The sequence below is a fragment of the Acomys minous genome (genome assembly GCF_964271855.1).
Source record: "Acomys minous genome assembly, chromosome: 17".
Classification (NCBI taxonomy): Eukaryota; Metazoa; Chordata; class Mammalia; order Rodentia; family Muridae; genus Acomys; species Acomys minous.
In genome coordinates, this window is record NC_140500.1 from 2,062,691 (window position 1) to 2,076,949 (window position 14,259).

At 49.1% G+C, this 14,259-nt stretch overlaps 1 protein-coding gene across 1 annotated transcript in view; it reads right to left on the bottom strand.

The window, feature by feature from the left end:
• Positions 1–13,943, bottom strand: part of FAR2 (fatty acyl-CoA reductase 2) — a 96,365-nt gene extending 82,422 nt beyond the window's left edge. The window contains exon 1 of the mRNA XM_084766209.1: positions 13,796–13,943. The gene's annotated coding sequence lies outside the window, so the exon portion shown is untranslated. The remainder of the gene's footprint in view (positions 1–13,795) is intronic.
• Between the last annotated feature and the right edge of the window lie 316 nt (positions 13,944–14,259).

Consider the following 14,259-nt stretch of genomic DNA (forward strand, 5'->3'; position numbering starts at 1 on the left):
CACATAAAAGTTCTCCAAGGATTGCAATATATAGGTAACAATGGGAAGGATTATGAAGCATGGGATAATGTGAAATGGTGGCTATTATCTGGGTATAACACACACACACACACACACACACACACACACACACACGCACACGCGCGCGCGCGCGCACACGCACACGCGCACACACGCACACACACACACACACACACACACGCACGCACATGCACACGCGCACACACGTACACACACACACACGCACACACACGCACACGCACACACACGTACACACACACACACACGCACACACACGCGCGCACATGCACACGCGCACACACGCACACACACACACACGCACGCACACACACACGCACACACACACGCACGCACACACACACACACACGGCCTTCGCCCACCCTCAATAACACTTCCTACTCACACCAGCAACTCTTGTATCTCATGTACACATCTTAGTCTTTTCTCATAAGAACCCTGTGAGATAAAACCCTGTGAGTTTTACCGATCAAACAGTGATATATACATCTAGTGACTGGCTGAGGACGAGGAGGGACTGCCAACTTGACACAGTCTAGAACACTTGGCAAAGGAGTCTCAAGGACTCGTTTCTGTATCAGGCTGGGCAGTGGGCATGCCAGTGGGGAACTGTCTTGCCTACACTGTGATATGGGAAGCCCCGCCCACTGTGGGTGGCACCATTGCCTGGTCATGGGATCCTGAACTGTATAAGAGTGGAGAGAGTGACCTTAGAACAAGCAGGCAGCCGGGCGTGGTGGCACACGCCTTTAATCCCAGCACTTGGGAGGCAGAGGCAGGTGGATTGCTGTGAGTTCGAGGCTAGCCTGTTCTACAAAGTGAGTCCAGGACAGCCAAGACTACACAGAGAAACCCTGTCTCGAAAAACCAAAAAAAAAAAAAAAAAAAGAACAAGTAGGCATGCATTAGTTCATTAGTTCATACATTAGTTCATTCATTAGTTCATTCATTAGTTCATTACTTCATTGCATTAGGTCATTGCATTAGTTCATTGCATTAGGTCATTGCATTAGGTCATGCATTAGTTCATTGCATTAGGTCATGCATTAGTTCATTTCATTAGGTCACTGCATCAGGTCACTGCATCAGGTCATTGCATTAGGTCATGCATTGGGTCATGCATTAGTTCATTGCATTAGGTCATGCATTAGGTCATTGCATTAGGTCATTCATTGCATTTGGTCATGCATTAAGTCATGCATTAGGTCACTGCATTAGGTCACTGCATTAGCTCTGCTCTTGACTATTCTATCAATCCTACTGAACAACACTGATGTCTTCCAGTTGCTATCAGTAATGAGAAAGTTCTGACTGGATGCCCATTTGCTTCCTCTTTCTACAGTATGACAGCACCTAGGGCACTTTGCACACTTGATAATTATCAACTTAAAAATTAATTAATTTATTTATTTATTTATTATGTATATAGTGTTTTGCTTGCATTTATGTCTGCATACAGAAGAGGGCACCAAATCTCATTATAGATGGTTGTGAGCCACGATGCTGCAGTTACTGGGAATTGAACTCAGGACCTTTGGAAGAGCAGGCAGTACTCTTAACCTCTGAACCATCTCTCCAGCCCTCAATTAAAAAAAAAAAAAACCACAGGGTCTCTTTACACAGGCCTGGCTGTCCTGGAACCCACTGTGTAAAGCAGGCAGCCTGCTAACTCACAGAGATCCTTCTGCCTCTGTTCTCTAGTGCTAGGATTAAGGGTGTGCACCTCCCTCCTGCTTTCCCTCCCTCCTCTCTCCCTTCCCCCTCCCTCATTCCCCCTCCCCTCCCTCCCCCTGTCTCCCCTCCTCTTCCCTTTTCTTGACCATCATGTATTACGGCCATAACCACAAGTTTGAAACCACAGACTCAGGAGAATCAGCAACTAATGGCGTCAAGCATGAAGCAGACAGAAAGAACGTTGGCAGTGCTTGGTAAACTCGTCCTTGTAGTTATCATGCCTGTCTTTCACCAGTGAGCCCCAAGGAAGAAAACGGGAACCAGGACACACTTCCTGCTCCGGTGATGTGGCACATGGCTGCAGAGATTGGGCCTGAGCAGCTGCTGGGAACAGTTTTGTAGGAGCATTCCTTTTTACCTCAGGTGAAGCACACTTTCAATCTTTCCTGCTACTTTCCTGTCAGCTGTCAGGGCTCAGCTCTCACCCACTTATGCCTTCATCATACTGACCACACTTGGTGGCCAGGCAGCTAGAACACGCCTACCCAGCAGCCCCATTTCTACCACTCTCCAATCCCTGGCTGAGCCTGGGGTCCTGTCCACCTCCTCCCAATTCTCCCCCCCCCTTTTTTGAGCCTCTACTCAAGACCACTTACATATTACGCCTCCTTTGCCATCACTGAGGGTTGGCTAGGGAGTCTGCCAAGCAGCTTTGAACTGTTCATGGCCAGGGTGATTCCAGCAATCCACCACAAAGGATGCGCTGGCGGGGGTCGGGGTGCGGGTGGCCCGGGCAGGGCTCACTCATGCTCAGGCCTTGGTGGGGAAGGGACAGAGGTGGAGGAAAAAAGAAGCAATGGCTTCAGTCCAGGGATTTTTAGCATAAATAACCATCTGTAGGAAAAACCAAGACCTATCTAGATCAAAGCACTGGAAACCAGAAAATGGCTGCGGGTGTCAGCAATAAAGGCAAACACAGCCATCCTTCAGGGACTGAGCTTTGTGTCTGCATCACAGCATGGGGAAGAGGGTGCTGACATGCCCAGTTGCTGATTGCACTTCCTGAACTAGGTGGGATATGCTTCAAGGAAATGGACTGCTTCTAATGATGACAAAAGTACCCACGGCACTGTGGCACTGTCCACACCTGTTCACCATGGCTCCTGAAGCCGTGGTCCCTAGCTTACAGGGAAAGACTTCTAAGGACTCCGCTGTATAAACTCTTATAGATGAGGATTCATTTTTGTTCAGTCCCCAGAAACCAGGAGGGCTGACTTCAGACATCAGAGCTCCCTTTGTCCTCTCGTTGGTCAGCTTCTAATCGCCCACCCTCCGCAGTGCCCGAAGACACCACTCCAGAAGGTTTGTGGCTTCCCCACAGGCAGTAAGTTTGACCTTCGCCTCTCACTTTCCCTACCACTGTTAGGAGACAATTACTTATAGATACAGAGGGTTTGTGTGGTTGTCTTTAAAGACACACAGAGGGGAGAAGTTGGAGAACACAAGCTATTAGCCTGTCAGGTTTGGAGAAAAAGGAGCCCAGGGAGGAGTAGGCGAGAGGACTGTGGGAGCAAATGAGCCACCAAAACTTGTGCGGAGCAAAGGAGAATTCTTCCCAATGGAACTTTTAATATTGCATTTTGGCTCCCCTTCCGTCATGTCCTTTTGTTGATTTGTAAACAGAGTCTCGTGCGTCCCTGCCTGGGCTCCAACTTGTATCCAGTGGTGACCTTGAAGTCCCGATGCTGCCTCTCTCTCAGCCACCACAGTTTATGCAGCACCAGGGAATAGAACCAGGACCCCGTGTGTGCTAGCCAGGAGGGTGAGGAAGAGTCAGACCAGCCAGCATCCCATGCTTGACCCCATGTGTGCTAGCCAGGAGGACGAGGAAGAGTCAGAGCAGCCAGCATCCCTGCCAGCATCACATGCTCTCATACTGATGAGTAATAAGGTTCAGAATTCGAGGACACTAAGGCTTGAGAGCAGGTGCTACACCTCATTCGCCACGAATGCAGCGCTAGGTAACTTGCTCGGCAGGTGATAAATATTTAGTGAACATTACTAAAGGACAAACATCTGAATGGGATGGAACGTTCCTGTGGTCTGCAGCCACAAAATTCAAACTGCAGTCTACATGCATGCATTGAGTAAACAGGCTTTTATTTTCTATAAAATAAGAAAGTTGAGCCAAATATAAGAGATGGTCCTCAAATGATGTACAGTTTGAGCAGAACTGTCATTAGCTGAGAGAAGCTGTGAGCAGGGAGCACCGTGTGCTGCAGGGTAACAGGGGCTAAGGGACACTCAATTGGACAAAAACAGTAGTTTCATTCCCAGAGAAACTAAGACCTAAATCTACCCAAAGTACAGTCGCCTGTGATCTTTAAGATCCCCAATAGCACTTGCATCACCAGGCTCTGGCAGGGCTGGACCGAAGTAGCAGAGGACAGAAAGAAGAAGAGGCAATGGCGTAATTCCACTAAGGACAGGGGTTGACAAGTACAAGTTCCTGGTAAAACCACAGCAACAGCATTCATTTGGGTTGAGGAACGGCTCCTGTAGGTTTCCTGGACTGTGCTGTCTTTCCCTGCACTGCACACATAGGTTTAAGCATATGGCAGCCAGGCACACAACTTAACGGTCTTCCTAATGTCCATGCGTCCTGACCTCAATACACCTGGGCGCATGCTGACTTTTGTGGAATGTGTCCTCGTGGCGACCTGAGGTGGACAGTGCATCGTTAAGAAAGCTGACCTAAATCACAGGGCATTTCCACACCGGCTCTGTCTGGCCCCTGGGCTCTCAGAGTGTTTGCTTTGCCCCCTGCAGTCATCCTGTTTTTCTCCAGTGAGGTTACTGTCCTGACCAGGGCTCTACTGAGGGTGCGTAGATATTCCCCATGAATTCCTTGCCTGCCTCTCCTGTCTTCAGGACTTTGCTGGGCTCTATTAGGGGCCGTCTCTGGAGAAGCCTGGCAAGTTAAAATGTCATGAAAACAAAACAGTATCCTTGATGAAGGATGAGGATCACATTTATCTGTGGGAATAAGGACAAGTACTTAGAATGTAGTTAGGGACAGTGCTGGCTTAGTGAAGCGAGATTCTCCTCTGCGATCCAGGGTGTCAGCAGCCCTGAGCTGTTACATTTCCAGCACCAGGGGCGTTTTCCTTTTGTTGAGCAGGTCTTAAGTCCTATTAGAGAGATAGCGGTTTCCGCTAATGTCTGTTTGCCACTTGGGCACCCTTAGGGTTCCTGTGCTGTGCTGGTCATTGATATGGTTTGTAGGCATCATCCTGGGTAAAACTGTTGTTGGCTGCTTCCTCCTTTAGATGCTTGCCTGACGGCACGCGGAGGGGCTTGTCCTCACGGAGGGAGCCTCTAGTCAGATCCACATCACTAAGACTGTGTCTTCTAGGAACATCAGAAGCTTGTAACTATGCATTCTCACCACTCGACCCTCTAATCCTGAGCTGCGCAAGAGGACACCACCGACATGCTAACTTGCATAGCAAAAGCTCACGAGGCCTCAAAATTAACTGTAGGCAACTGAGAGAGAGTGGGAGAAACACTCTTCCACAGGGAAGTTCATACAAACTGGATATCCAATACCAAATGATCAGCTCTGAAAACACACACAGAAGTGACATCATTATAAGACTGAGCACACTACATTTATGAGTTTAGGGGTGTGTGTGTGTGTGTGTGTGTGTGTGTGTGTGTGTGTGTGTGTACATAACAGCAACAACTAATGAAAAAATGCATGGATTTGAAAGAGGCTAACTAGTGGCATATGGGCAGGTTTGGAGAGAGAAAAGGGGAGGAACACATGATATAATCTCAAAATTATTATATTATTTATTTAACCAATATAAGTATATAATACAATTTATATGATACCTATATAAAATATAATCTCAAAAAAATTAAAGCCAGGCAGTGGTGGCGCACACCTTTAATCCCAGCACTCGGGAGGCAGAGGCAGGCAGGTAACTGTGAGTTCAAGGCCAGCCTGGTCTACAAAGTGAGTCTAGGATGGCCAAGATAACACAGAGAAACACTGTCTTGCAAAAACAAAAAACAAACAAAACCAGGAATAATATAATTAAACTTGTTTCTGAAAAAAACAAAACCACCACAATGCATTAAGTCCAAAAGCCATAAGGGACACTTTGTATCAACTGGAGCTTGGAAAGGGTTTTGCTCCATTCAGAGGTTAAGGCGGAAGCATCCAGTAAGACTTTCCTTAACCCTTGCCTGGAACTACACCCCTGTGAACTGCTGCTGCCACTTTCCACGCCTGAGAGTTTGCTCATTGTTCACTCAGTTGCACTGTTGGCTACGAGAAGAATCTGTTATACCCGTTTCTGGGGTCCAGGTGCAGAGCTGTAACCATCACGCAGCAGCAGGTAGCAGACATCCTCAACAGACACTGGTGCCCTCCCCTCGGCTATCAGACTATTGAAACAATGGCCTCAAAGAACTCGGAATTTCCCTAGGGATCTCAAGCTGGGTGAGGGAAAAGGCTGAAGTCTGGAGCCATCCAGAAGAGGAACTTGTCCTCCCCTCAAAAGACTTTACAGGCTTCTTACAGCTTGTCAGCCTGTCACCTTACTGGAGAGACTGGAGCTGGGACACTGAGGATGGGACCACGCCTTGCTGAGGCCTTCTGGGCTAGACTTCCTATCTTCGATTTTAAACTCAAGCTTCAACCCAGGGACTTGGGGACCTTTCTTGACCTCTCTTGTTTCTCAGCTCAGCCACACTGACGGACCTCCGTTTTCTGCTGTTAACCACTGTCTCCTGTGGGCACACTGAGGCTGGGCGGCCAAGCCTCGCTTGTTAGACCTACAAGGGCCCGTGCTCTGACCTTTACAACTCTGGGAACAGAGTGAGGTGAGGCAGGGATGGGGGTGGGGAGGCAATGTGGAGACAGACCCCATCTGAGACCAAATCCCTATTCAAATCCCTGCCTCTTCTCATGGGCACAGAGACAGCTGGGGCTCTAGGTGAGTGCACCCCGCAAAGCTCGCTGGCTAGGAAGACTTCAGGGCAGGCAGCCGGGAGCTAAGCACCATGCTTGAGAACCTGACTTTCTGATCTCACATCCTACTGTGTGACCTTGGCCCTCCAAGTTCTTTGCCCAAGTCAGCTGTGCTGACTACCTTGGAAACGGTTGGTAACTCTTACACCCGAGACTTAATTCGGTGGGCATTGAGCGGGAACAAAGCAGCATTTTTTAGTCATTCCCGAGTTAGCAGCCATGAAAAAGTGTCTGTTAATAAGAACAGATTTCACTCATTGTTGAAATAAAAGCCTAGAAAGGGTGCTCGTGGGAAATCCATGCTCAGAAGAAAAGACTTCCGCAGTGACGTCAAGATTAGCTTCCCCTGGCACCCGAGGCTGTAGTTATATTTACCTAATGTTTTACTCCCAGTGGGGCTGGGGGTGGCATCTAACCTGGGGCCTCACGCACGCTAGCAAGTGTTCTACCACTTAGCTGAGTGGCACGCCTAGCCTGCATCTCAGTGGTCATGGATGACTTTAAGTGTTGGAGTAGTTTAAAATCTGTCTCCTTCAGGGTGATGTGCCCTTCACAAGGCATGCAGCAGCCATTTGCTACACTGGTCATCCACAGAGAGTGGCTGGCTGCACTGTGGCTTTATTGCCTTATCGTTCTGAGAGTCCGACTAGGAAGTCAGCTTACATGTCTGGCTTTCCATTGTGTAATGCACAAAACCAATGGAGTACAAAAGGATTGATATTAAACTCAGCTGGCCAGCAAGTGTAGGAGCCTGGGGCTGGTGGTACATCTACTCAGCTTGTGGTGGTCACACAGTCACCAACTGGAGCTCTAGAGCAGCCATGGATAGTATGGGGTGTGGGCTGCTAGTTTCTACTAAAATATATTTATGGATATATATATTTGAATTTCATATAATTTACTCATGCCATAGAATATTCTTGATTATTTTTAACTCCCCCCCACAAAAAAAAAGAAAAGAAAAAAAAAAGGAAAAGAACCATTTCTAGTTTGAAGGATGTACAAAGTCAGAACCCAAACTTGACCTCCTGGCTGTTGTTGGACAGCACTCGGGATGGCGTTCCAAGCAGATGAAATGGGAGGGTCTAAATCCGCGTGGGCCTCCTTTAAGAACTGTCAGCACTGCCTGATGCTGCAGTCGCAGACTACACTCCTGCCCGCAGCCACCGCAAGCAGATTACGGATAATAGGGACAGGGCTGTGTAAGACTCAGAAACCGCTGCTTGCTCAGAAACCAATACCACACCGAGCAAATCTGGTAGAACTGTAAGTCCCAAATGAGGCCCCTGAAGATAAAAACTTGAATGCAAGAAACCGAAGACTCTGCCTGGGAAGTCTTCTTCACTTGGAAAATGCTAACAGACGGAACCTTCGTAAGGCCCAGGAGCGCCTCATCAGGACAGCAGACACTGAGAACAAAGCCTGGGAGAAAATGGTTTCCTTCTAGTCAGACCCCAAGCCCTGCTTACTAGAGCGGAATTATTTTCATGTCCACATAGCAGAGTGGGTCCGCTGCCTTCGCTTTGCCCAAGGAAGAAGCGTTAGAGTGAAGAGCTGCTAACGGTTAACAGACTGGTGGACGCCAAGGCCTAGTCTGCTAATATAGGGCAGTGCTTCCCACAGGATTTCCCACACACTGGTTTCTCAAGTGCGGACTCTGTCAGACACTCCAGAACCAGCTGAAGGTCATGGGTATAGGAAATCTCACAGGAGACTGGATTCACCTTTGATGATTTTCAATCTTCATTTGTACATTACGGGCTCTGAGGATTCCTGTAGTAAAACCACTTAACTGGGTTAAGTCAAGTGTGTTTCAGAGTTATATGATCAGCAAAGCTTTTTTTTTTTTCTTTTCTTTCACTTAACTGCTGATATCCCAAGAAGCTACTGTCTCACTGTGGCAGTCTGGCAGCCACACTGCTGAGAGAGAGAAGGGCGTTCAGCACGGAGTGAACCGTGTTTTAGAACAAGCCCTTTGATGAGGCTCAGTCCTGTCTCCCCTAGTTTTTGCCATTTTAGGAAATTACACCACATCCCATCTAAGCTCAAGCCAGAAAGACAGGGAGCTATATCTGTCGTGGTGATAACCTTTAAAGATTATAAAATGCAATTGTGGGTTTAAAAATAATTTAAACAGCAGAAGAATCTGAAATGCCAACTTCTTTCTCTCCTTCCTTTCTTACACCCTTACTGCTTAGTTAGCATCCTTCAGTTCTGTTTTGTGTGTGTGTGGTTTTTTTTTTTTCTGTTCTTATTATGAATTCTGTGTATGAAATGACAGCGAAGCCACCGCTGTGGATTTAAGCACTCGGCCCAGCTGGAGTGGAAGATTCTGCTGAGGAGCCAGCACTGCTCTTGCCGTTTGGTTCTCAGTAGCCACACAGGGCAACTCGGCTACCTGCAGTTCCAGCTCCAGGGTGTTTGATGCTTCCAGCTTCTACTGACACTCATATTCACACTCAAACACACACACACACACACACACACACACACACACACACACACAATTAAAAATAAAAATACATAAGTAAAATCCTTAAAAACAGACAGCAGTATCTGCGGAAGAATTTGTCTGGAGCTTCATCCAGCTGCGACTCTCCCAACCCGGTCCACCCCTGGACTCAGTCAGACTTGCAAATGGCACCCCGGGCTCAGCCTGTCCTGGCCATCGCCATCGCTGCGTTTGGCTCACAGCAGGCTTGCCCCGAATCTCCCAGATTCCAGTCCCCCATCCTTCCAGCCTGTTCTCCTCATTGGCTCTGTGTCGATTTACTTCCTTAAAATATAGATCGGCAGCGCCTATGGCTGAAAAGCCTTCCGTGGGCTCCACTAAAGCCGATGCCAAAGCTTCAGGAAGCTCCGTGGAAGAAAGCAAAAAGTGCCACACCAGGGACAGGGACGAGCTGTCAAGGGAGATGTTCCCTCGGTCCCTCCTTAGTGGGCATAGGAGTTAGGAAGGACAGCTCAGTAAGGGATAGGCTGGCTTGAATCGACTGACAGCTCTTAGATAGTTAAAAGGTGACTTAGTCAAGACTTTAAGTGCATTGGATTTTCAAAACTAAACAATTCAAAGAAGACAGTAACACTGCTAAAGAAAACGCTACCTGGACACTTGCTGTCCAGTCATCCCTCTGTCTGAGGGTGAGCTGGACCCAAGCATTAGTTCAACTTAGGGAGTGTCTTCCAAGAAGAAGTCCTTGGCAACCAGTTCACAATTGCAGTAGTGCACAGGTAACATTTAATCAATATTTAAATCACCAAACCATACTACTTAATCCTTTTTCATTTGCATTTTTTATTACCAAAATATAAGGGAACTAAAGATTGTACAAGCCCTTAAAGATGCTTGATTAATATTCCTAAAGCTACTTGTAAAAAAACATAGGAGACAGGTTCCCCTTCAAGCCAACTTTGAGGGCATGAAACTACTGAAGGCAGTTGGCCCGTTTGCAACTATTAGCTCACTCCCTTTTCTATCGTGCCCCCCTCTCTCTCTCTCTCTCTCTCTCTCTCTCTCTCTCTCTCTCTCTCTCTCTCTCCTTCGGAGACAGGGTTTCTCTGTGTGGCCCTGGCTGTCTTGGACTCACTTTGTAGACCAGGCTGGCCTTGAACTCACAAAGGTCCACCTGCCTCTGCCTCCCGGGTGCTGGGATTAAAGGCGTGCACCACAGAACCTGGTTTGGCCTAGATCTTTTTTTGTTGTTGCTGTTGTTTTTTTTTTGTTTTTGTTTTTGTTTTTTGGGGTTTTTTGGGTTTTTTTGGCCTAGATCTTATTGAGAAGCAGGGGATAACCAAAAACTCCTGATGGTGCTGCCTCCACCTCTTGAGTGCTGGGGTTACTGTTACAGGGTTACCATGCATGGCTTAATTATCTCTCCCCACCCCAAAGACGATACAAGTACCTTTAAGGCAAATAGTTTGTCATTCTCATGCCAGTAAGGAAACTGAGATAAAGAGAAGTTTAATGATGCTCAAAGTCACCCAAGGCCAGTTCCACGATTATCTGACTAAAGCAAGCTTTATTTAGTACTTACTGGCCAGGAAGATGAACACTGGTCAGCTCCATACTCAGAGAATGGCTCCGATTTTTAGGCAGTCAGGTGATCACAAAAGTGAAACCCCATAAGGCTGTGCGACTTCCTGCCTTCATCTAATCAGGGGTAAGTATACTATCCTGCCCGTGTCTCTCCCACCTCCATGCGATCGAGCACACCCTGTACAGTTGGGATGTGCATGTTTATTAAAGTGGAAACGCATAACTGGTTATCTCACGAGAGCCACAGCTCCCTGCATGCCAGGAGGCTACGTGCCCTTGGGCAAGTGGGGCTCACAGGTTAGCGTTAGCCCTTAACCGAACCACACTGAATTAGGGTTGCTATGAGGAAGCCACAGTGCCAAGCAAGCTCTAGACTGGGCTGTCAATCTGTGGCCGGGGGACAAGGAGGACCCGCGTAAAGTGATGATGCGACGCCTCTTGGTAAGGCTGTGGCGACAGTTCTAAGGAGTCTGAATTCCCAGGGCGGGTCCCATGAAGAGCGGGTGAATGGATGGCACGTGGAAGCTGTTTCATAGTCTGTAACTTTTTATCAGATACTCAGAGTGGTCTGTGAACATAACAAAACACATGGACCACGTCCTCACCACTGGTAAATGTTCCCACAGAGCCTGTAGCATCAGGACATGTGGCAGGAGCAAGCGGGCTGGTGGCCTCTGGTATGGCCGGCGTCCGGCCTGCAATGGTGCTTGTGAAACCATTTGGGCCTGGTGATGTATCTCAGCCGGAAGAGTGCTTGCCCAGTGCCCGGAAGCCCGGATTCCCGCTTAGCCCTGCTCAAACTGGGCACGGCGATGTACACCTGTAATCCCAACACTCCAAAAGTGGAAGCAAATATATATATTTACAAAGTCATTTTCAGCAAGTTCAAGGCCAGCCCGGGCTCCATGAGACCCTGCCAAAAATGAATGAATGAATGGGTGAATGAATGAGTTGAAAAAAAAATGAAGTCTTATGGCTGACCAAATGTTGTCAGAAAGAAATGTAACATGGATCTTCAAAAGAAAAGAAGGAAAAGGGTGATATGGTCAGGTTTCTGTATTCTTTCCTTTTCTTTTAACCACTTCATCTTCATCTATTTAAATTTACTTATATTATATGTATGAGTAGTTGCCCACATGTGTGTATGAGTCTGTGGTCCCAATAGGCCAGAAGAAGGCATCAGATATCCTTGAACCGGAGTTACAGGTGGTTGTAAGCCCCCATGTGAGTGCTAGGACCTCAAAGGTCCTGTGCAAGAGCACTGGGGCGGTTTAAATAAGAATGGCTCCGCCCAGCCCTTGGGAGGCAGAGGCAGGTGGATCGCTGTGAGTTCCAGGCCAGCCTGGTCTACAAAGTGAGGCCAGGATAGCCAAGGCTACACAGAGAAACCCTGTCTGGGGCGGGGGGAAATGACGAAGAAAGAAAAGAAAAGAAAAAGAATGGCTCCCATAGACTCATATTTGAATGCTTAGGGAGTGGCATTGGGATGTGTGGCCTTGATGGAGCAGGTGTGGCCTTGGAGGAAGTGTGTCACTGGGGGTGAACTTTGGGGCTTCAAATGCTCAAGCGAGGCCCAGCAGCTGGTCTTGGCTCCCTGGGGCTGTTTACCATCACTTTTCCTCCCACGTTGGTGCTGGTGCTGACCAGTTTGCTGTGAGCTGCTTCTACCTGACAGACAATTGCAGCCCAATATTACCATTTGGAGCAGGTGTGTGTGTGGGTGGAGGGGGGCGTCTCTCTCAGGATAGGAGTGGAAGATGCACTTACAGGTCAGGGAGATGAGGAATGGGCAAGGTAAAGACCCAGGCCCTCAGAAGCACTACGAAGGAACTCACTGTCCTTGAAGTTTGGTCAGGAGAAACCTCTTGGCCATCTCTAGACGCCCCCAGCACCCCTAGATGTGAAGTTTGCTGAAGCGACTACCTGGGCAGTTTGTAAGCTGCCTTAAGTCTTTAATCTCTTCGCCCTACTTTCTGACTTAGAGTAACTGTGGCCCCAAGACAAGTCTCCAACTCACATGAAAGGAGATGCAGAGAGGCAAGCTGTGGGCCCGCAGGCCGAGTCTTACATGTCCACTTGCAGTGTCACACTCTGGGACACAGCCTCAAACAAGACGCGCAACGCGCAACCCACCTGAGTTTCCTGCCCCCTTGGTCCCTCGAGCACAAACATCGGAGTGTTCAACATGACTCAAAGGGCAGCCAGAGTCTTGCAGATAAAGAGATAATCGCGGTGGTTTAACAGTAGGCAAATAATGTATGGAAGACAAAAAAGTATTCGTCTTATTCCCCCCCCCCAAAAAAAAAGACAGGAAGAAGACGAGTGAGGAGCCTGGCAGCAGGAAGCCGTTCCTAGGTTGGGCATGAATTGCTCTGACTGAAGGTGCCCAGGGGTAACATTACTCTCGGGGTGTGTGTGAGAGCAGCCTTCCTTAAGCCACCTGTCCTAGCTGGAGACCTCAGCACCTTCCCCCTTGTGCTTTTTGTGACGCCCAAGTCACTGGGGGAAGTCAGAAACTTCTCAAGGAGACAGACCTACTTGGCCACCCGGAGCTCATTTTGGCCTCACGTGTGTGACCCTGGAGGACCTGTGAGTCATAGAGGGTCTGAATGCTCTCAGCCTCGGGTGGGGCCGGAGGGCGAGGGAGGGCAGGAAAGGGGACCATATCACACGTGGCCTGGAAATACATGCTGTCTCTAGGAATAGCCCGGGAAGGCTTGGGTGGGACCAGTCAGACACCTCCACCCCTTGGTCCCCAGTCAATACTGAGAGGTCCTCACGTTCACCTCGCTCAGCCCTTCACCATTCTATGCTGTCTGTGCATCTCACTTAGGCGGGGTTCAGGGAAACCCAGAGCCTACAGGACCCTGGAGGATGGTGAGCGGCAGGCGCGCGACAGGGCCGCCCCTTCTCTGCTGGCACCTGCCTGCCTGCCTTGCAGCCAGAGCCCGCAGGTCACCCAAGCCAACCTCCCGGCCTCCCCACTGGCTCTTGGTCCTGGTACCTGCTGTTTCAGTGAGGATGGCTCCTCGTCGGCTGGCGGTCACGGTCCTCCCCTCCCCGGAGACGCAGGAGGCTCCCGTGCCTTTCCGAACCGCGCCTCTGCTCCCAAACGTGACTCTCTATATATCCGGCTAGGCTCGGAGACTGGGTGTGGGGCGGGAGGAGCGCACCCTCCCTCCGACCTTCCTGGTCGCTGCTGGGCGCCCAGCGGAGGCCTCTGCCTAGGGCGGGAGCAGTGCACGGGCCTCGGGCGCGCAGGCCCCGAGGATGGCATCGCCTGGGCTTCGGGTGGGTCCCGTTGGTGTGCACTGTTGGGTGAGGGGAAAGTTAGCTGAGAGGGCGCCCCTGTCTGGGAAAGCAAAGGAAGGAGGGAGGGGAAGAGACAACAGTCTGATGTGATTCATTGCAGTGGCGATCACTTCCCATTGCGCTGGCAAAACGCGCTCCAGTTCCCATTTATCCAGT